This window comes from Taudactylus pleione, unplaced genomic scaffold, assembly GCF_031769625.1.
Source record: "Taudactylus pleione unplaced genomic scaffold, aTauple2 ptg000019l, whole genome shotgun sequence".
Lineage (NCBI taxonomy): Eukaryota > Metazoa > Chordata > Amphibia > Anura > Myobatrachidae > Taudactylus > Taudactylus pleione.
The window spans coordinates 2,834,273-2,859,166 of NW_028284421.1; the positions used below are offsets into that span (position 1 = coordinate 2,834,273).

General features: G+C 41.4%; 1 protein-coding gene across 4 annotated transcripts in view; it reads right to left on the reverse strand.

Moving 5' to 3' along the window:
* The window catches only part of RAB27A (RAB27A, member RAS oncogene family), a 127,656-nt gene that overhangs the window by 43,510 nt on the left and 59,252 nt on the right, over window positions 1-24,894 (reverse strand). The window contains exon 3 of one of the 4 annotated variants that reach the window (XM_088444868.1): window positions 23,919-23,984. The exons of the other annotated variants lie outside the window; for them this stretch is intronic. The gene's annotated coding sequence lies outside the window, so the exon portion shown is untranslated. The remainder of the gene's footprint in view (window positions 1-23,918; window positions 23,985-24,894) is intronic. 4 annotated transcript variants of the gene reach the window in all.

Consider the following 24,894-nt stretch of genomic DNA (forward strand, 5'->3'; position numbering starts at 1 on the left):
GTACATTTGTGTTTGTTTTTATTACTACTTTATTAAGCATGTTATATGAATTGTAGCATTTACTGTGTGCATAAGTGTTGCTCTAACCTTTGATTTCTATCACCAGTCTTCCTATCACCAACTACCGGATTTCTCCAGCCTAATTGTTTATGCTCCCTGTGCAACCTTAATCAGATACCATTGCGGTTTCCCCTTCTCACGGACTCCCTTGCTGCTCCCCATTGACACAATGTCATTTAGGGGACAATCATCGCTTAATATAGGAGAATATAGCCATTTCCATTTACACTTTGTAAAATCAAAGTATAAATGCTATTCATTTAATCGACTGTCGAAGCTAGATAATTGGCTGAGACAGAATCTGTTTAAAATGAAATCTGCACCACGCCATTTTGCGAATGACCGCAAGACGCCATTTTGCGACTGGCCACCCAGCGCCATTTTAGCGAATCACACACATTATAAGTACATACGGCGATGCTGTTATTTAGCGTTGTGCGATTCCCACGCAATAGAAAGATGTTAGAAGTCCTCATTATATAAATACAGTTACTAAAACATATAATATGATCAACCCTGCAAAACACGTAACACTGTGTACTCCACAAACACGTAGTCGCACAACACTAACTAGCATCTTTTCTTAATGCCCCAATACATACACTCTGCACACTTACATAAAAAGGTTCCCTAGCATTAAGGTTAAAATTTAAGGTTTTATTCATTATCAGTAATGTTGTTAAATACATGTTATTTGATATCTAAGGTTTAGTGCATGATAAGCAGACCGTGTTTGGCGTAATTCTAAACCACTGTGTCTTTGCAGATTTCAGGTTCCATCGGTGAAGAAATCGCAACATGGATCTGCAAATTATGGATCAGAGAGAGTTAGGCATTAAAATGTACTCTGTAATGCAGCCAGGTTAGATTTGTTATGCAGCAGGAAAATGGACACAAAGATGTTGGAGGCTGGATTGTGACCATACGAACTGACCTATGAACTGTACTGTAACAGAAGAACCAGGAAAAAGAACCAATGGAATCATGCAAACTATTGTATTGCCTATCTCTGTAAGAGTATATATACAGGCTCTCTGAAACTAGATGCAAGTCATCTCTTCTCTTTGCTGCTGATGGAGGTTTCATCTTTGATGCCGGTATCTGGATCCAGAGCGCGTGCATATGTAACGACTGTACCTTGTGACTGTATAATTTGTTTGTGCCAATTGTATTTAGATCACAGCGTGTAACTATCTGTTTTTATGGTGAATAATATATTTTTGTGCTTTGGAACCACAATCAAAGTCTGAAAGCAATTATTTCTTGTGCGACTCAATGCTAAATAGCAACAATTTTAAACTGTATAGATAGGTAGGAATATATAGTCGGGGCTCGCAGTGTGAAATCACGCTACCGGCCACAAGGTAATACTCAGTCAGCGATCTCTCAGCAAAAGGGTGGAGGCGCCATAAGCAGGAAAGAACGCATTGTGCCTTCGAATAACTGCTACCACTTTGTTGCTGACAGACCGCTACCCGTTATTGTGTGAGTTCAAGGAGCGCTGATTAGAATCCAGGGACAAAGACGGAAAAAGTTTGTTTTCCTTCGTTGATAGAATTTTCATGTTAATAGGGGAAGTCGCACAATAGCGTAAGGGTAATAATAAGTTTTGTGTAGCAGTTGCATTATTGTGTATGCGACTAGTCGCACAATAGCGTATACGAATTTCCTATATTGCTGCCACATGTTTCAAACAAAGCCTTTGAGATCGCTTTGTGATATTGATAGAGTTATAGCATTGTTGTAAATATCTTAGTCGGGGTTGCCAAAATCTGGGAGAACGTTTATTTTTCTGTGCAGGAAAAGTGTATAACAGTGAACGTATGTTGGTAGGGGTAACATGTTCCCTAGTTAAGGGTACCGTAGAACCCTTAAGTGCTAGGCGCCTGGTGTCGGCCTAGTGGCTCAGTAGTAGATACCGTAGTCTATACACATAAGCAAGTGTAGTTGTTGTCTTGTTGTAGGTATCGGCTCTCAGTGTGATTGCAGCATTCAGTGATCAGTTAGGGTTATTGGGCATTGTGATTGAACCGCACAGTTGTGGCAAATTGTGATTGTGAACTGAGCAGAGGGTAAAATCACTGAAAAAGGTAGGTGTTATTGGAATGCCTACATGCTAGCAGTGGAAAGTACTCAAAAAGGGATTAGGTGCGTGGAAGCAGCCTGGTTATTCTTCCATAGGTGTGTGGGCGCATCCTGTTAATGTCGTCCACAGGCAAGTGAAAGTAGCCTTGACGTTCTTTCACCGATTTAAATCTCTATTGAAAAGTTTAGCGTTATTTTCCAAAAGATGGGAGCCAAGCAAACGGTACAGATGTTAGATGATGTGCTGCTGTTGGAAGCGCCGCTTGGGTCGGCACGGCATATTATGCATACTAGGTACGGTGTTTATTAGGGGTGTGCACCGGCCACTTTTCGTGTTTTGGTTTTGGTTCTGGATCTTTCTTCGTGTTTTGGATCTGGATAGGTTTTGCCAAAACCACCCTTCAGTGTTTTGGGTTCTGGGTTTTGTGTTTTGGATCTGTATTTTTTTTTAAAAAAGCATAAAAACAGCTAAAATCACAGAATGTGTTGATTTTTCTGCTCCTATGCTATAATAATGAAAACCTTAATTTCCACTCATTTCCAGTTTATTCTGAACACCTCACACCTCACAATAGTGTTTTTATGTCCAAAAGGTTGCACCGAGGTAGATGGATGACTATGCTAAGCGACACGAGTGGGCGGCACAAACATGTGGCCCATCTAGGAGTGACACTGCAGTGGCAGACAGGATGGCAGTTTGAAAAACTAGGCCGCAAACAGTACATAATGCAAAGAAAAAAAGAGGTGCAAGATGGAATTGTCCTTGGGCCCTCCAACCCACCCTTATGTTGTATAAACAGGACATGCACACTTTAACAAACCAATCATTTCAGCGCCAGGGTCTGCCACACGACTGTGTCTGAAATGATTGGTTCGTTTGGGCCCCCACAAAACAAGCTGGCAATTAATTTGGCCCTGCACAAACTGGCTCTACGGAGGCAAGATGTCGTCCTCATCCTCCTCATCCATCGATTCCTCACCCTCTTCAGTGTTGTGTACATCCTCATCCTCACAGACTATTAATTCGTCCCCGCTGGAATCCACCACCACAGGTCCCTCTGTACGTTCTGGAGGCTGGTCTCCCTGGAAAAGTTGATAATTCATTTTTATGAACATCATCTTCTCCACATTTTGTGGAAGCAACCTCCTACGCCTTTTGCTGACAAGGTTCCCGGCTGCACTAAACACTCTTTCGGAGTGCACACTGGAGGGGGGGCAACTCAGGTAAGATAGAGCCAGTTTGTACAGGGGCCTCCAAATTGCCTCTTTTTCCTGCCAGTACATGTACGGACTGTCTGACATGCCTACTTGGATGCTGTCACCGATGTAATCCTTTAACAGACAGACGCACGCTTGTCGCTGCTGCTTTGAGGATGCAGATGGAATCTAGACGGGATTTGGAACCGGGGACACACTACCTTTATCAATTGTCTAAATCCCACTGCACTAATGGCGGATACCAGACGCACGTCTAACACCAACATAGCAGTCAAGGCCTCAGTTATACGTTTTGCTTCAGGATGACTGCTGTCGTACTTCATCCTCATCGCTAGGGACTGTTGGAGGGTCAATTGTTTAGTAAAAGTAGTGGTGTTCCTACTTCCTCTCTGGGATGATGAACAACTCCCAGCAGTAGCAACAGCACGAGGAGGAAGTGGTTCTTGATCATTCCCTATTTTATTTTTATCGGAGAAAGTTTGGTCCTCCATTTATGTTATATTGATATATAAGTGCGGCTAAGGCGCACACAAACACAGAAAATATTTTTTTATTTTTGCTGGAGAGTAGTGCACTTTGTGGGTTACACCACCCTTTAAGAAATGAGCCAGCCGGCTCTTTACTTATGGGACACAGGCGCCCGCTTGGCGCTGCTCCTTTGTTGATGCACGTGCGGCTACTGCGCACACAATTCACAAACACAAAAAAATATTTTTTTTTATTTTGTTTGGAGTGCCCTTTGGGGGTTACAGCACCCTTTAACGGACAAGCCAGCCAGCCTTTTACTTATGGGACACAGGCGCACGCTTGGAGCTGCTCCTTTGTTGATGCACGTGCAGCCACAGTGCACACAATTCACAAACACAGAAAAAATATATATTTTTTTGCACTTGGGGGGAGCACCCCCTGGACAACACTACAGCACCCCTTTAGGACTGGGACACTTCACAGGACTTTGGAGTGGACACAGCCCCTATGGACAACTGACTGCACAACACAGTCCAGCCAGCACCTATGGACTTTGAAGTAGTGGACACAGCCTCTATGGACAACAGCAGCACAGCGCAGCACAGCACTACACTACACTACCCCGCCCAGCCAGCCCTAACTCCCACCCTCCCTCTTCACTGTCCACAGCCGAGTGAGAAAATGGCGCCGACACGGGTACCTTATATAGGATCCAAAACCGCGAGACCCGGAAGGCGGGATGATGACGTTTTGCCTCGATTTCAGATCAGAGTCAGGCGGGAAAAGTTGAGCCTGACTCGGATCGGCCTCGGATCTGGGGGGGTTCAGATTTCAGAAATCCGAACCCGCTCACCCCTAGTGCTTATGCAACTAGATACTCTGATGTATGCGGAAGCGGGTGGAGGTACAGTCGATTTAAAAACTCATAAAAATGTAACATGTAACTTGTACCCTCTCTTGAGTAATCACAAGGAAAGTGTTTATGATGCGGATGATGAACCTGTTGTTATGTCTGCCATTTCCCATGCTGTACACATGTTAGATGCTCCATCACAACAAGCACGAGTGGTGGCTCCATCTTCATCAGTGGTAGTACAGGAAGTGTTAACATCCACTGCACCCGTAGAGGAATTTGTTAACCCTGTAAGTAGCAGTAATAGGCTAAATCCCCAGCCAGGTAACAAGGTCAAAAGGTAACAGTGTGGCTGGTATCCATCCCATCTGGACAATAACTGTTCCAAATGGGAATGTGTATGCGAATAGTGTAGTGCCCACAAGGGAGGTAGCAATGCATTGTCCTTGGACAAGAGCGGAGCTAAATTCCATAATTAATGACTTTCCTGAAACTAAGAAGGAATTAGCAAAATGCCAAAGATTTTGGAAAAATTTGGGTAATGCTCACGAGCCAACCAATAAGGATTGGCGAATGGTGTTAAGGGCGTGTCTCCCACACAATACCGACGTGAAAAAGTTTATCACGGATTGCGTATTGGAGGGAGATGGTCCCTTAACAGACGAGGATAACCAAGGTAACAATTACCCACATAATAACTCAATTGGGTGTATATTTTCCAGTAGTAGTTAACTGGAGTAAAATTCTCACCATAAAACAAAAAGTAAATATGCAGAGGATTACTCTACCCGAGCTCTGCAGGCTATCATCCAGTACACTGGGATAGAAGATATTAAAGATAGCACCCATCACAGGGAAATAGTCATCACGGTACTTATGGATGGTCTTAAAGACAATCTAAAGACCAGAGGGCCTGATTCAGAGCTGCTCGTAAGCGGCCGCTCGTTCGCTCCGAGCGATGTTCGCACATCTGCGCATGCATATGGGTCGTAATGTGCATGCGCCAACCAGTCATTGCGGTCGGAAATCGAGCGCCTGCAAAATAGCGAGTGCCTGCTAATTTGAGTGACAGGATGAGGCGTTTGTGGGTGGTAACAGGGGAAGGTGCTTGAAAACGGGGAGTGGTGATCCGAACGCAGGCGTGCCAAAAGGTCAAAATGGGCGTTTTAAGGGTGTGCATAATTAACAAAGCAGCGTCATCGACCACTTCGCTTGGTTGTTTTTTAGCCTGAACTGTTCGCATGATTGCGGTAGGAAAATCCTACCACAAGCACTGCGAGCAGTTCAGATGCCTTTCGATGTACTCGATTAATCAAATAGCGGAGATGACGTAGGATGCGAGCGGCCAGGGGGCGTCTTTACTAAATAGCGAGCACATGTTTCGTTCGCTCGCTCAGACAAAGAGGCGTCAGACCACAAAGAGCGAGCACTCAATTTAAATAGCCGGCCCCTTTTTCTGAACGAGCGAGCACAAATAGCGTCCGGCTCTGAATCAGGCCCAGAATCCAGACGTCTCTACCTGGCTGGAGGGGAGTTACTGTAGACACACTCAGGGAGTCCGATATTGAGCATGATAAAAACATCCTCAAGAAGAGAGAGACCCAGAGCGAGAAGCTAATGGCTGTCAGTATTCAAGCTCTAGAAGGAATGAATGTAACATCACAGCCACCAGACACTTATAAACCTGCACAGCTAAACTCCCTCACAAATCTTGTTCAGCCACAAATACAGCCCTACCCCACTTATCACACACAACCACACATCCCATACTATCCACAGCCACCATATTACCCTCAAAATCCCTGTCCACACCCACAATCTTTTTCTACTGCTCAACCCACACAGCAACCTTTTCACCCACCCCACTCACGAAGGTGCTTTAACTGCAACCAAGTGGGACATGTAAGTAGGAACTATAAGGTGAAGAAGGTAGGACCCCCTAACCAGGGAGTACCTGGATATCCACATAAGGGAAATACACAGAATGCAGGAAATTTCCCAGTGTCACCAGCTCCAATTGTGGCCTTAAATGCTGTATTGGAGAATGAGAGTCAACGCTAGGGGTCAGGTCATACCTGTAGTCTACAGATAGCCAGGTTAACTGGAAGTACTAGGGAAGAACCGGTGATGATGGTTGATGTAGCTGGTACTAAACATCCTTTCCTTGTAGACACAGGGGCAACCAGATCAGTGATAAAATCTCCAGCTAACTTACAGGTGACCAGCGAGACAGTACCAGCAATGGGTATAACGGGTAAAGTGCAACATTATCCTTTAACCAAATCCACAGAGGTTACTATCGGGCCATTGCATACCAGGCATTCTTTTCTCCTGGCAGCAGCGGCTCCTACTAACCTACTGGGAAGGGATTTGTTATGTAAAATGGGATGTGTCATATATTGTACCCCTGATGGTATATTTCTAGATATCCCAGAGAGTTGTGCACGAGGTGAGGGATATATTGGACACTCCCCAAAGGTTAATGTATCACTCTACGGGTTCAGGTAAAAATCCATCCCAGGTAGATCAAATGTTATCCCAAATTCCAGATTCACTTTGGACCAAGGATGGACAGGACACTGGATTAATGGCAAATGTAGCTCCCGTAATGGTAAATCTAAAAAGCGGTAGACAAGCTCCAAAAATTCCCCAGTACCCGTTAAAACAGGAGGTAGAGACAGGGGTTTATCCCATAATTCAGCGTTTATTACAACAGGGAATCTTAGTCTGTACAGCAAGTGTAGCTAACAGTTCCATCTTTCCTGTGAAGAAAAGTGGTGGGAGGGGTTAATGGCTGGTACAAGACCTTAGAGTGGTTAATAAGGTAGTAGAGAGCCAATTTCCCTTAATACCAAATCCAGGTGTCATTCTTATGCAGAACCCACCAAATGCAACCCATTTCACTGTCATTGACCTCTGTCCTGCTTTCTTCTCTGTACCTCTTAATCCTGACTGTCAGTACCTATTCGCTTTTACATACAGGGGTGTACAATACACATGGACACGATTGCCCCAGGGCTTCATAGACAGCCCCAGTATCTTCTCCCAGGCCTTACACTACTGTTTACAATCTTTTCAACCTACCAATGGATCTGTTCTAATACAATATGTGGACGATTTATTGTTATGTTCTGATTCTTTTATGTCATGTTTAAATGATACTAAACTTTTGTTGCTTCATCTCTCGCAAACAGGACACAAGGTTGCTAAGGACAAACTACAGCCATGCCAGACCAGGGTTAAATACTTGGGACATTGCCTAACTCAGGGGTTACAACATCTGACAAATGACAGAATCCAAGCCATACAGACACTGCCGCGGAACGAACAGCAAATCCGTACCTTCTTGGGAATGTGTGGATACTGCAGAATGTGGATCCCAGGATTTTCTATTTTGGCCTTGCCATTACAGGACTTAGGGCATCATTCAGAGGCGGTCGTTACATGCAAGCGGTCGCTCTGAATCAGGGCGGCCGCTTGCATCCTGAACGGCCGCCTCCTTGTCGATTGTTAAGCTGTGGGTTAACACCCACAGCTCTAATGACAGACATGGGTGATGGTCGCGATGGTCAAGACCATCGCGACCATCGGGGCTTATGACCAGACCCTAGGGTAGGGTCTGGGTACTCGTAAGCCCCAGGGAGCTTCCTGCTCTGTTCGAGCAGGAAGTTCCTCACTGACATCAGCAATGATGTCAGTGGGGCCGCCCCCAAATGACAAGCATTCCGACTGGAACGCCTCTGTTTGGCCGGGCACGCCCCCGGCCTGCCCAGCAAACGGGACGAGCTGTCACTCAACATCGACAGCTCACCCCGTCTGCTAAGAGACCCCTAACGACGGAGCGCCTGTCGTTAGCCGGGTCTCGTGCGCATACGCTGTGGGGAAACATCGAGTCGTTTGTGAGCGCTCAGCACTCACGACAGACTCTGAATGAGCTCCTTAGTCTCTTCCTCAAAGCCCGATCATGTCGTACACACAGAGGAAACAGAGCAGGCTTTCCTTAACCTTAAGGATAGTCTGACAAGAGCACCTGTATTGGGAATACCCGATTATGAAAAACCTTTTGATTTGTATTGTACGGAAGCTAATGGTTGTGCAGCAGGTGTCCTCACACAAAAACATGGTGATGCCAGTAGGCCCGTAGCATACTACAGTGCACAATTGGACACTGTGGAAAGATCACTCCCAAATGTGTTTAAGAAGTGTAGCAGCAACTACTCTATTGGTCAGTAAGAGTGAGAATGTAGTATTAGGCCATATGATATGATTGTCTATACTCCCCATGCTGTATCTGCTTTGCTAAACTCTGCCCAAACCAGACATGTCTCCTCAGCTAGGTTCACAAAATGGGAACTAGCCCTAATAGCACCTGCAAACATCAAACGGTGCAGTACCTTAAATCCAGCAACGTATTTACCATATGTGCAACATGATGCACAAAGGGTGGAGAGAGGTGAGTCACTTGCGGAAGGTGAGTTCTGCAGGTATATTGATGCACATGATTGTATGGAATATCTGAATCAAACTTTTACAGCAAGACCTGGCATACGGGATACACCTTTAGAAAATGTAGATGTGACATTTTACACGGATGGGAGTTGTCATAGACAAACTGACACTGGAGAGTTATGTACAGGTTATGCTGTGGTAAATGACGAAGATATCAGAGGCCGAACCTTTAGGTCCACCTCATTCAGCCCAAGTGGTGGAGCTGTTGGCATTAAGGAGAGCGTATAAGTTAGCAGAAGGTAAATCTGCTAATATCTACACTGACTCTAGGTATGCCTTTGGGGTGGTACATGATTTCGGTGCTCTATGGCGTCTGAGAAATTTTATGACAGCAGCAGTCACACCAGTCGCACATTCCAGACATATAAAAGGACTACTGACAGCAATCCAATTGTCGAAGACAGTGGCAGTAATTAAGTGTAAAGCCCATACCTGTGAGGATGATCCAGTGGCACTGGGCAACAACAGGGCAGACGAAGCTGCCAAATGGGCAGCAGGGTTAAAAATAAATGTGCAAATGAACGAAATGATGTTCCAAACGATTGACATGCTGAAATTGAGATGCAAAATTTGTGTTCCATTCAGGAAAAGGCAGTCTGGAAGTCCAAGGGATGTGGTCAAGAATCCTCTGGACTCTGGAGAGATGGACAAGGTAAGCCAGTGGCCCCCAAGGCGTACTACTCAAGCACTGCTTGTGAGGAAAATAGATAGATACTAGCGCACCAAGAAATTTTAGAGGGTATGTAATGCCAGCGAGCTGCTGTATGGGATATCTGACTGAGTCCCTAAATAGTAACAGAAAAAAGGTATACTGCGCTCAGCTAGCATATAGTAATATTATATGGTGTCTGTGGACAGAGTATGAAGTTAATTTTGTTTAAGCACAGATAATATGATAAGACATAAGGTAGCAAAATCCTAATGGACACTACACTGTGTTCCTGACCAATCTGGTAGGATATTTTCTGTGTGCATGTGCAGGTTTTCTGTTCTTTATTGTTTAGCCACTCTGAGAATAAATCACATTTTTATTACATAATATTTGCAGTGTCCATTAGCATTTTGCTACCTTTTGTCTTATCATATTATCCGTGCTTAAACAAAATTAACTTCATACTCGGTCCACAGACACCATATGATATTACTATATGCTAGCTGAGCGCAGTATACCTTTTTTCTGGTACTACTCAAGTACGGCTGAAGCAGCGCACGGTCTGACTCACTTGAGAAAGCAAAGTATGTGCAAATTGGTGAGAGCATACTGGTGTGCACCGGGTTTTTCTTCTAAGGCGGAAAAAAGAGCAATGTCTTGTCTGACTTGCTTGAGGAAAAACATTGGGAAAACGATCCCTACCGAACCATCCCACATTCCTCTGACCGACGGACCTTTTCAGGTAATACAAATTGATTTCATTCAATTACCACCCTGCAGGAATCTCAAGTATGTATTAGTGTGCACAGATGTGTTTTCTAATTGGGTTGAGGCATACCCAGCTGCCACTACTACTGCTGCATTTACTGGTAAGAAAATAGTTCAGGAGTTTGTATGCAGATAAGGCATCCCTAGAATTATTGAAAGTTATAGGGGTACTCATTTCACAGGTGATGTCTTCCAAAACATGTGTAAGTTGATGGGTATTAATAGTAGACTCCACACCCCCCACCGACCGCAAGCCAGTGCCAAGGTGGAGAGGATGAACGGGACTATTAAAAACAAATTAAGAAAAATCACGGCGGAAACTGGACTGGGTTGGCCAGAAGCACTACCGCTTGTCCTTCAATAGTATCAGGACAACTCCTAAACCCCTCTCAATCTGTCCCCCTTTGAAATACTGTTTGGTAGACAACCTCATTTGATTATAAGCCCACAGGAGGATTTAAATGGTAACAATAAGGCAACTGTAAGGTATCTTATATCAATGAGTAAACAGTTAAAACAGCAACAGCATAAACTGAAATTGTTGTCACATGATATGCCAGAAACAAACTGTCATGATGTTGAACCTGGAGAATTTGTTATGATCAGAATTTTCTTGAGTTCAGGTTGTTTGACAGATCGGTGGGAAGGTCCGTACCAGGTGTTACTGACTAGTACAAGTTCATTGAAGGTGGCGGAGAGAGATACTTGGGTCCATTCCACTCACTGTAAGAAGGTCAACCAACCAGTGGAGAGACAAGGCGGAATCGAGGCAGATAACGTAGAACTGTCAATTGCGAGTCTGTTCTGGGAAGGTTAAAGGTTACAGTGAGACAACTGAGCTAAAGAAATTTGTAGATCACGGTTTTCAGCAATGGATTGGTCTGATGTGGTTATCTTTGTGATTTCTCCCGGAGTTCTCATTATCTTGGGTTGTTTCGGGATCTCTGGTTTCTGTGACGGAGGACAGAGGACGGAGAGGGGAGCTGATGGTGATATCAATGGAGTAGAGTCGGGAGAAGGAGTGCTAAACCAACTGGGGGAGTATCTGACCAAACCCAGTACAGTAATTGCTAAGAGATGTGCTATTCTGGACACTCGGAGACAGTGTGAAGGTCTATCGTCTGAGGATTATTGTATGTGTGAATTCTGTGGGTCCGTCGTCGATGAGAGATGCATCCAACGGTGCCAACCTAAGTATAACCAGTATTGGGGTGGGTATCCTTTACAGGATTTTCATACCATGGTGGGCAAAAGTTTAAACCAGATTGTTGGGTGTGCTCTCACGTGCCTCAAGGACAGCATAATGTAGGGTTAGTGCCATTTCCATTAACTGTCAGATTTTAGAATTACAAAAACGGAAGACACTGGATGGAAAACTTCTTAACACCAAACCACCCCATTTTAAACTCCACCAGTATCAAGTAGATAAATCACTTTTATGTTTGAACATCACTAACTCCAATGACCCAGGAAGTTGGGAGGTGATGGGGAATAACCAAACGATGACCTTCTCACTAAGAGCTAATAACGAACCTAAAAATGTTGAACGGTTATGCACAATTAGGTTGGGTGGAAGATACTTCCGGTATAAATATACATTAAGTAACATCAAAGAAATGGTTGGCAGAGTACCAGAAGGGTACTGTGCCACAGTGATACAACCAGAAACATGTATTAGCCAGATGGGAGAACCTGAGATAGGCTCATTTGTTAAGGAAATGTGTTGGATGATCATGATGCATTCTATTCCTTATGTTCTCCCCAATGATGTATATTTTATATGTGGAAGGAAAGCGTATAAGTGGCTGTCTCTGTGTTCCGAAGGTTTGTGTTATCTGGGAAGAGTAGTCCCAGAGGTTATGACCCTTACACATGGTGAAATGCTTGGTATTCATAAAAACACACCATCACCATATCTTCACACACAGTACGAACATAGAGACAAAAGAAATATGATACCTGGTGATGTACATAAAGCCACACAGTTAATTAGTGAAACAACTGGCTTTCAAGTTTTGGTAGCATTGGATCCCACCAGGATCACTCGGGGTACACTAAAATTTTAGATATATCCAAGATCTTGCTAAATTAAGAGATAATATCACCGAGATGTATGAGGACACGTTTAGATATACAGGTAGGGAGTTGCAAGCTTACAAGAAAGAACTTGTGCAACACAGACTAGTGTTAAATTATTTAACAGCTGTCACTGGAGGGTATTGCATAACTTTGGCCACCCAATTTGGTGTAAAGTGTTGCACATATATTACAAATGATACCAGTGATCCCAAGGAGGTGATAGACAGGAAGATGGACGAAATTCTGCAGCTGAAATGGGAACTTCGAAAGAACCATAATGCTTCAATGGCTGAAGTAGAGGAGAAGGTAGAGGAATGGGTTTCATGGTTGAACCCAGTGAAATGGTTCTCCGGTCTAGGAGAGTGGGTCCAGGAAATGGTTGATACTATAGGTAAACTCCTGATCCTCATATTGGTTGTCATCATAGTAATTGGCTTATGTGTCAGGTGTGTTCCTAGTGTGTTGAAATATGGAAAATGTAAAGATAAGGTAAACCAAAAGAATGACAATTTGATGGTGGTTAGAAGTAACGATATGAATACTGGAGGTAAATGTAGGACTGCATTACAACCCTGAACTAGAGTGTACCATCAGATGATGTATAAATTTAGCCATGCATTAAATGTGTTATTAAAATGTTATTTTAAAACATCTTAAATACAACATCTTAAATAATGCAAGTCCCTATTCCCCTTCAAGACTTCCTTTATAGGATTGGTGCATCCCCACATCTTTCCCATGATCTCCCAATATCCACGGTGTGCGTATAAGGGTAGTTTTAGGTCCCCTCCTAGAGACACATTATTAATGGAACCACCTTGTGCCATCCCATAATACAACATTAAATATTATATCATAGTGTAAGCCTAAAAATTAATTGTAAAAATCAGAGTGTGATAGCATGTTGTTTGCTATCAAAGGGTGGACTGTCGAAGCTGGATAATTGGCTGAGACAGAATCTGTTTAAAATTAAATCTGCATGACGCCATTTTGCGAATGGCCGCAAGATGCCATTTTGCGACTGGTCGCCCAGCGCCATTTTAGCGAATCTCACACATTATAAGTACATACGGCGATGCTATTATTTAGCGTCGTGCGATTCCCTCGCAATAGAAAGCTGTTAAAAGTCCTCATTATATAAATACAGACAATTACTAAAACATAATATGATCAGCCCTGCAAAACACGTACCACAGTGTACTCCACAAACATGTAGTCGCACAACGCTAACTAGCGACTTTTCTTAATACCTCAATTCATCTCTTTTCTTTGCTGCTGACGGAGGTTTCATCTTTGATGCCGGTATCTGGAACCAGAGCGCGTGCGTATGTAACGACTGTGCCTTGTGATTGTATAATTTGTTTGCACTAATTGTATTTAGATCACAGCGTGTAACTATCTGTTTTTATGGTGAATAATAACTTTTTGTGCTTTGGAACCACAAACAAAGCCTGAAAGCAGTTATTTCTTGTGCGACTCATAACGCTAAATAGCAACACTTTTAGAGTGTATAGATAGGTAGGAATCGATACGGTAATGGGAGAAAGTTCAGATTTCAGCAGGACAATGATCCCAAAAAAAAAAAAAAAAAAAGCATAAAAGGTTGAACAAAAGAGAAAAACTAAAATTTCAAAGTCCAAATCTCAATCCAATTGACAATCTGTGGCACTACTTGAAAATTGCAGTCCACAAGTGTTATCGAACCAACCTAAAGCAAATCTAGGCGGAAAAATGGGGGGGGGGAAAACAATTTTCAAAACGGTGTGCAAAAACCTGGTAGAAACTTACCACAACATACTTAAAGCTGTTATTGCAGCAAAAGGTGATCCTGCCAAGTACAAGTCTGCAGGGGTTGAATACTCATGCAAATATGTGCATGGCACTATGCATATATCGTATTGCCTATATAACAAGTATTACAAGATTTGAGTGCATATTATGTTAAAACAAACTACCTTCAATAGCAATGCAACAGATGATAAACAGAAACAAAGAATTTAGGGTCTACTCTTTGCCAATAAAATGACAGCACGGTAAATGCCAAACAGTCTAGTTTAACTGTGGAAAGATGCAGGCAGTTATCAAAATGACACTGCCCTCTAATGTCTCAATCATGACAACTATACTGTTGTAATAGAACTGCACCTATATCAGCATTTTCGCAGTATACACGCCTCCTCTCTACTAGAAATAACAGCATGGTTACAATATCAGAAAAAGAAACATTCAGCGCTAGCCTGAAAAAAAGATCAGGTTATCATGCAGCAGTGAAAGAGGTATTTGCCAACCTCACTAGAGAAATCAAAAACACACAAGAAAACTGCGCTTAAACACCCTTGCTGGGATTGATGTCCGTTTTCTTGTGTGTTTATGGTTACAATATCAATCACTTTCTGCTATGGCTGGAAAGAAAATGTAGTTGCTGCTCCCCTCCCAGTGTCTCCTATGAAAGCTTGCAGTTAATATATGTTGTTCAATATTCTTTCATTATTTGTTTTGCGGCTTTTAGCAATAAATCAGATCCATCTGCCTGTTTATCCATGAAAGAGTGTGTGGAGGGCTGTGTGAACATACTCCATATGAGTACTGTACATTAGCCTAAATCTGTAATTAAGTCATGTTACACGTTAGCAAACTAGACACTGTATAATGCAAGAAACAACAAAAAGTAATCCCCCAGCATTCAGAATGAAATCAGCAATAAGATTTGAAAACTACATGGTGGTAGATAATTCAGAGATCTCAGTTGCATATATTTGCAAAAATATGGCTAAGCCTCCAGGCCACGTCACGGAGTCTCTGATACTGTAGGTCCCCATCACTTGGTCTGGGGTGCAGAACCCCAAAAGAGCCGGTGAAGGCCAGCCACTCCAGGGAAGCAAACCAGTGAAAGACTAATGTGTTAGGCGAGAGGTGTAATTAAAATGCTATGAAAAGAATAAAAAAAAAAAATAATAATTTTATATAATATACGGTTGATCAGCCAACCGCCCGTACTCTTGAAGCGGAGGCCACAGCGCGACCCGCAGCCAGATGATGGTTGTTCAGTGTGTATGAACAGCCATCATCTGCAGATATATCTGTTAGGTGTGACCCAGCTTAAGCTGTTACTATTCAGGAGATATATTCTAATATCAAAAACAGTGTAGCTCAGTGAAAGTTACAGCTTTGATAACAATGTTATATATTGCTTTGTGATTGAGGGGACCATTCCTAGAGAAGTATTTGCACACAATGGGACTGATGTAGGCCAGTTTGCATAGCATAAATTGCATATTTTGCTCTGCGCAAGCCCAGTTTTTTGTTCGCATACGTATACAGTGTTGCAGAATTCTGACATGCCTGCTTCCAGCAAGATAAGCATGGGGAAGGCATAAGATGGGCATTCTAACTGTGGGGTACACATTTGAATGACTAATCTTTAGATCGGCTGACCCACTGACTGATCTAATGATTTGCCAAGGTTATGCAGAAACGAGAGAGTGCATACTTCCCAATCGGCCACCCAATATGTCTGGTTAGAAGAACCAGCTGTGATGTCATTATCGCTGGATCCTGTTGCCAGCATATGGGCTGGTGGGTTGGCTGGATGGTTGTGTGTACACACAAGCAGATGTGAAATATATAGCTTTCACATATATTGCACCTGCCGTGCAGCACCGCCAATGAAATATATATTTAAAGAAGTCTTTCACAGATATACCGTGTGTACACACTGTCAGATGGGCTGAACAATATTCATCTAGTGTGTACCCAGAATAAGAGAGTACAGTTATGGTGCATACACACGGTCAGATATGTCAGATGAACGATTTTACCAACGATTTGAACGATTTTAGACTATTAATTAATGGAATCGTCCAAATCTGACTGCAAACACATCAGATGTCAGATATCGTTATCTGACAAGCGGGAACATGCATCGTTCTTCGTTGCAGGCTCACATGTCAGATTTTCTTTCAGATATAACAGTGTGTATGCATCATAAGGAATGATTGCTCAATTGTGAAAACATGCAAACCGGGATAGAGATGCATATATGTCTGACATAGGTGTATTATTTGAGGGTGGTCAGAAGCAGGTGAAAATAGTGAAGATCATCATTCCCAATTGGCTCTTTGTGAATGCTCCACTCATAGTGATAGGTGATTTTATCCTTTCTAGGTATTCTTTTGTGTGCATTTTAATGCAAATAAAAGGTTTTAGCAGTTTTATTGATGCCAACTATGAAATGTATTTGTTGCAAATAAATTCATAGTTAAAAACATGAGCCCAAGTGGGATATAAGTGTAATGAGAGATAGGTTTGTGTTATGCAGCTAAGCTTTGTGTATAAACCATGTCCTTGTTCTGCATTGTTTGTACTACTATTAACTGTTTTTCTTGTGTGCTCATTTATGTACTGTGAAAGCACTGCGGAACCTTTGTGGCGCCATATAAAGGATAATAATAATAATATTAATAATATGCTGCAGCCTGGCATAAGCCAAGCACAAACATACCTGCTAACTGCCCCAATTTTAGAGGACATACCCCATTTTAGAGCTCGGTTCAACCTTCCCTATCGGAAGCAGAGCAGTCAGGCATCTGGGGAACAAGTCCCATTCACTGCTGCCATGCAAAGAAGACCAGCGGTAAACGTGCATTCAAAGAAAAGGGAAGAGAGCAATCCAGCGTGTCCGAAGTGTTATAAAGGCCCTTACAAAGGGACTGCTGTCCCGCTACAGGCCCCATCAAATATTGGGAGGTATCCACATAAGCTATTATTGCCAATTGGCAAGCATGTGATTACTTGTGGATTTTTCAATAAACACTGCATCAGGCCCAATGTTATTATGGTCCATTTAAATATTTATTTACAATATTCATGAAATCGAAGATACACTGGTTTATTTATTGTTTTGTGAAGGTAAAAATGTGAAGAAATGTTTTACACAGAAATCTTGTTTCTCTGTATTGGCAGAACCACACCTGCCACCTACACACTGAATGCAGCCACCTATTCACTACTACGAAATGACAATACAATGATCTACCAATGAGGTAAAATGGTGCATGCTTCTAACTATTGGTCCTACCTACAGTATGGCTGCCTCCACTATGTCCAGGCAACTAAGGGGGAAACGGCAATATCAGTTACTAATTATCATTAACAGCCTTCAACAGAACAATGTCATACAATGGCCATATAAAAGAAAAGGCAAGCAAGGGTATTTTACAGATATAGAAGTTCTTACTACACTATGCATAATTTTTTTCCCTTTTAATAAAATCTGTTTTCTGTAAAATTGTCACTTTACAGTGAGATGAGATGACAAGATAACTAAAAGTGCCATGCGTAGATGTAGGACACAAGGAAACAAAGGATAACCAACAATGCAGACCAAAATGTTCATTTGCAAACATGATTATTTTCCTACTGTGAAGGATTCAGACATATGTACTGTGGCAAAAGATTATTAGTTACATAAAACTATTATACTTCTTGAGCAGGCCCTTAGTCTAGAGTTACATCAGTGTTTTATTCTTAGAGGCTAAAATTGCATGTAACAAATTAGGCTGGCAAATTCTTACTACATACATTTGTAAGACCATACATTCTGTTGTGTTACCTTGCCTAGATTTATGTCATACCAAAACATATGAATGGACGAGACCCATGGCATGCCATCAGAGTCTTGCACAGTAGTCCAGTAAATATAGTCACAGGTTTAGCTGGTTCAATAAAGGTCCACTGGCGAAGCATTATGATGATATAAATGTATGTAAAGGGCAGCCTGACCCAACTAGGACTTTTCCATACAGTCCCTACTCCAAATACTCTTGTATGGAAAGAGCAATGCTTAGATATGGTGCTAAGCAGTATAGTAGCAAAACATCTGTGAAAAAGTGAATCAAAACAGTTCTCACCAAATAAAATAGTTTCCTCCAAACCACCTCCCTTAAAGGCAAATCAGCTTTGCTATTAACAGTCACCCATTAGCTATGTGTATAAAGTGCCAACAGCGTATCAACACATTGCCACAACTTCAGATGAAACTCCATAAACTCCTTTAGCACACAGCCAGGCAAAGGGATTAGTCTTGTTTTATGTGTACACGCGCTTAAGGTCAGCTACACTTGTGTCGGGAGCTGCTTAGAATAGAGGTTACCAACCTCTTTAGTTATACAAAAATATGAACTACACTTTGCACAACAATGCGCCTCCTAGTGCTAACCTTGTGTAATGGCAAGTGGCTGTCAGGAAATTTGCACATACAGGGGCATAGGAACAAAAAGTTTCATGGGGGGCAAAAGGCCAAGGACTACTATAGGGCTTGGTGTCCTTTTTTCTAATGTTTGGCATCTTGTTTTACGACAGTTGTAACAATGACAGTAGATACACAAAGACTCCCAATCCTATGTTAATTTTCGTTAGTGTTTCTGGGGTTGGACAATTTATTTTACTATAAAAATGTATGTACACATAATTAAATAAATATTAAACTACCAATTAATAGCTGTTAGAAAGACGGATACATTCAAATGCTCATCTTAAAAATTTACCTTTTTCATAGTCATTAACCTAGTTTTTATTCAAAATATGTTGACAGCCTAATCTCATTTGATTGGAAGTATTATTAAATCTATAGCCACTGCCTCACTGGTTATGGTATGTGCTATAATATCTGGTATGTGCTATGATCTGGTGACCATGAGACTGCTGCTAACATTTGAAACAGTCCGCAGGCTGCAATCATTTGCTCTCTCTGTTCCATTGTCGTACAATTTACAAGAACAGTAAATGGGAAGTGCAGTGTCCCGGTCTCGTGTGTCTGCTTATGCTTGCTGCAAATTGTGAGAACAAAATTAGTGGGACTTTTAAGAAAGAGAACAAGTGTTTGCAAGAAGAAAATGTAAGCAGAACAAACATGAAGATGTAGTCGTTACCGTTTACAAAAAAATTAAGTTAACAGTTGGTGAGTTCAAATAAAGCTATTATTGCTTCATCCCCATTCGCTTTTGTGTAGAAGTTCCTGGGGTGAGGGGCACACTGTCTTTGCAAACCCAACATAAATCTTGGGAGGCCCTCCCTGCTCCCCCTTCCGGTTCCTACACCTCTGTACACATATAGAATGATCCAGTGAAATAATATTATAATTATATATATATATATATATAACCAGAGAGAGCGCTGTACAATTGATTGAGCTTCAATTCATATACTTTAACATTACATTATAAAAAAAAAAAAACTCTAATTTATATATCAACATACAATTGTGCTGGCAAAATAAAATACATAAAAAATACTGACAATGCTCAATTGAAAAAATACAATTCATCCATATAAGTATTAAGCTCTATTCCGATTCTATGGACATGTATGGAAATGCTTATCCTAATAGCAGCAAACAAGAACAACTTATATTCCAATAAGCAACTTAGTATTCCGCAGTTTGGTGGGCAATATTAGTTACTTGTAAAAACCAACGGCTGGCAATATTCCTTTTGGAACTGGTTAGTATCTCTGAAGCAGAATAGAAAAGTAGCCTTTTATAGGAAACAATTAGTATGTTTGTTATGTCCAAAAAGAAAATAAATGTATCATTCAGTTCATGCTTTTCTAGATGGTTAGTGCGGCTTTGAAGTTATTAGTAAGTGCTTGCAGAGAAATGTTAGTATTCGGAATCATACATGCTGGAACAAGCAGCCATTGGTAATCCCATTTAATTCACTACATGTATAGTTCAATGCTTTCTGCTTGTGTTTAATTGCAACTTCCGCAGATATCAAGGGAGCTTGTTGCAACCATGCAGTCCTCTCTCCAAATGGATGTAATTAGCGCTATGACAATTGTCAATATTTACTTTACCGCTTCCACCATCAAGGTACCATGTGAAACGCGTTTCTCCGCCTAGTGTGCACTATCAGAGGCTTCCTCAGAGATAGATATAGATATATATATATATATATATATATATATATATATATCTCCATCTCTATATAAAGCTCTATCTATCTGAGGAAGCCTCTGATGGTGCACACTAGGCGGAGAAATGAGTTACACATGGTACCTTGGCGGTGGAAGCGGTAAAGTAAATATTGACAATTGTCATAGCGCTAATCCATCACATAAAATTCAGATTACAACCTGTAAAATCCTAAGGGGTGAATACTTTTGCAAGGCACTGTGTATCTGTATAAACACACACAGTGCCTTGCAAAAGTGTTCACCCCCTTGGATTTTACAGGTTGCAATCTGAATTATATGTGATGGATCTGCACAAAATAGTCTAATTTGGTGAAGTGAAATGATAAAAAAATATATATATATAAATATATATATATAACAAATTTTTTTCAATATTCTCTGTCCAATGTCTGTGTTCTTTTGCCCATATTAATATTTTCCTTTTATTGGCCAGTCTTAGATATGGCTTTTTCTTTGCCACTCTGCCTAGAAGGCCAGCATCCCAGAGTCGCCTCTTCACTGTAGACGTTGACACTGGCGTTTTGGGGGTACCATTTAATGAAGCTGCCAGTTAAGGACTTGTGAGTCATCTATTTCTCAAACCAGAGACTTTAATGTACTTGTCTGCTTGCACCGGGGCCTCCTACTTCTCTTTCTACTCTGGTGAGTAGAACCTGTTTGTGCTGTTCACTGAAGGGAATAGTACAAACCGTTGTAGGAAATGTTCAGTTTCTTGGCAATTCTAGCATGGAATAGCCTTCATTTCTAAGAACAAGAATAGACTGTCGAGTTTCACATGAAAGTTCTCTTTTTCTGGCCATTTGGAGAGTATAATCGAACGCACAAATGTGATGCTCCAGATACTCAATTAGCGCAAAGGAAGGCCAGTTTTATAGATTCTCTAATGAGCAAACCCATTTTCAGCTGTGCTAACATAATTGCACAAGGGTTTTCAAGGGTTTTCTAATCATCCAGTAGTCTTCTAATGCGCTTAGCAAACACAATGTACCATTAGAACACTGGAGTGATGGTTGCTGGAAATGGGCCTCTATACACCTATGTAGATATTCCTTCAAAAAACAGATGTTTGCAGCTAGTATAGTCATCTACTACATTAACAATGTACAGAGTGTATTTCTGATTAATTTAAAGTTATCTTCATTGAAAAAAAAAAAACAGTGTTTTTCTTTAAAAAATAAGGACATTTCTAAGTGACCCCAAACTTTTGAATGGTAGTGTGTGTATAATTACACATATATATATATATATATATATATATATATATATATATATATATATATATATATACACACACACACATATACATACACACACATATTATATATATTACACACACGTAAAAAAAAAAAAAATATATATATATATATACACACACACACACACACGTGTGTGTATGTGTGTATATATATGTGTGTGTGTGTGTGTGTGTGTGTATACACGCATACATACACTATATATATATGTATATATTATGTGTGTGTGTGTGTGTATATATATATATATATCTATCTATCAAGCATGCTGCTGGATGTGTGCTGCTGTTTGGCTATATGATGCATAATATGCTGCAGTCTTGACAAAGGTCTTACGGGACTGAAACGTTGACGTTACTATGATGCTGTTTGGATTATCTCTACATTAAATGAAAAGCATTACTACTTTGGTGAGTGCCCTCTGTATATTAGGAAATACTGTGGAGATAGACATACACACATATACACACACAGCTTTCCACTGGGCTGTTTTAGCGGGAAGCGCCCTGCCCTATTTCTAAAAGGCAAAAAGCACCCTGCTCTCCGGCGCGGCGCCCCGCTGAAACAGCCTGCGCCCAGCGTCCATTCACTCTGACAGCAGCGCTTGGGGCAGCTCGGCATGTCCGTAAGTGCCGGGCGCGCCCCCAAGAGTGACGAAGAGGGAACACGTCTTAAAGATACGCCCCTTTTCGGCACGTGCAGATGCGCCTTTTCTCTAGGTCCGGCACCGGACCTAGAGAGTGAACACTATATATAGGATTTGGAACCAATGGCTGAATGAGTAAAGTATATGCAACTCTCAGAATGGTAAAGTCTATTTCCTAATTGCCATATGAATGAATCACTAGAGAAAATGTAGGTTGTTTAAAAAATATCAATTGATGTTTGGCATATACATAACAACTGGGTTGCAGCAACATAGTGGGGTGCTGAAAGCTCCATTCAAGTAGATCTTAGCTGCTCAGCTGCAGTTAGCAGAGATGGGCATGTAGTAACAGACAGCAGCAGGCATGATTTTGTCCTCTCTTTCCCCCTGGCCACACTACACCCTTTCTCTGTACACCTGACAGCATGTACTCTAATCCAGGTAAGTGACCACAGATCTGGGAACCTGCCGGGCCTGGCAACTGGCTAATGGTGTCTTCCTGTTATCACTATCAGCAAGGTCTGGTGCAGTGTTCCCAGGCATTGTGCAGGGGAAACTTCCTGCATGGGACTGGCGGGGAGATGCCAATGGCTGGGTGCCCTGCAGTGTGCCAGTCACCTCTGCTCTAATCATTGCTCCCTACTGTACACTGTCACTTTATAAATTTGTATCGATACATTTAGCATTGTATATGTAAGCAGAGTGAATTACATAAAATATATATTATATTATATATATAATTTTGAATAATTCATGTGACCAAAAAAAATAAATAAAAAAAAATTAAAATCACCCCCCCTAAAAGAACAGTCTAGATCCGCCCCTGGCAGGAGTGTGTGGTTGGATATGCATGGTTACATAGACAATTGTGCTAAATGAGGGGGGGGGGGGATGGGCGTGAGGGTTCTATGGTCATAGGGGAGCAATACTCACTGAAACGTAGGAACAGCTCTGACCGGAAAGCCAGTCACATGACTACCAGGAACAAGAAGCCACGCTCGACTCTCTGCAGCAATCAGGTCACGGATAGTCACCACTGGACCACCACGGACGATATGTTGACATTTCATCACAGTCTACATGGTGCATGTCAATATCAATGACATATACCACATCCAACAATTACCTAGATGCCGCAATCAGTCAAGATTTTAACATAGTATAATCTATTCTAAAAGTGTGTGTGTATAATATATATTATACACACACACACGTTGAGTCGCCTATATCCAAATATTCCAAAATAAGGAATATTTTTAGCATGACTGAGCTAGTGAAACCTTTGCTTTCTGATGGTTCAATGTACACAAACTTTTTTTGATGCACAAAATTAAAAATATAGTATAAAATTACCTGCAGGCTGTGTGTATATTCAGGTCCCATTCCCAAGATATTTCATTATGGTATATGGAGGAGAGACTGAGAGGGAGAGAGAGATTTGAGCTGCACTTATACAAAATGGGTATAAATGAAGGACATGAAATAAAATAGAAAAAAGTGAAATAAAATCAAACACTTTACGTACATAGCAGAAGTTAGGAAGATCAGAGCAAAGAGAACGGATTGTGAAAAGTAAAATATATCGGTGTAATCTACATTTCCCAGGGGTGTTATTTTAATACAGCATTTTGGCCATCTCTTTTTCTACAGTTGATGCTGTCCAATTTAGTCACTAGGGTGATGGTGTAATGAGACAAGACTGCTGGCTCCTTGGCAGCGTTACTATGGTAGGAGTGACACTGCGTACACTGGCCAACACCAATCACCTTATGCATCTTCTATCATGCCATGTAGTGTTCCTCATAGAGAAGACAGTTACTGGGATCGTACTCTCAGCCCACACATACACGGCAATATTAGGCCGCTAGCTTGATACTGGCTGTGAAAATTCAAATTGAGAAGAAAGATGGTATATAGAGAATAGTGCTCAATTGGACCTTACCTAGCCTAACTGTAAATATAAATATTTTAGAACAGATATCTTGCATTTGTTATGGCAACATTTTTGGTACCAAATTAAGCAGGAGCAAACAAAAGGAAATTAACAACAAATATACCGTAATATATAAACAAATAAGTGATTACACAATTAACCTAGAACCATTATTAATACAACTACATTTTATTTAAAAGGCTTTATATACTGCACTTAACATGTTTTGCCTTTATGTACATTGGAGAAGATATGATTTATTATGTATATTACCAGTAACGCTTACCTAATATATTACCTGATTAATAAATCACCATAATAAAAAGATGTTTATGTGTGTGTACTAAACCCCCTATGTCAAAAATAGAATTTAGAGCCACAAATACACTATCTCCA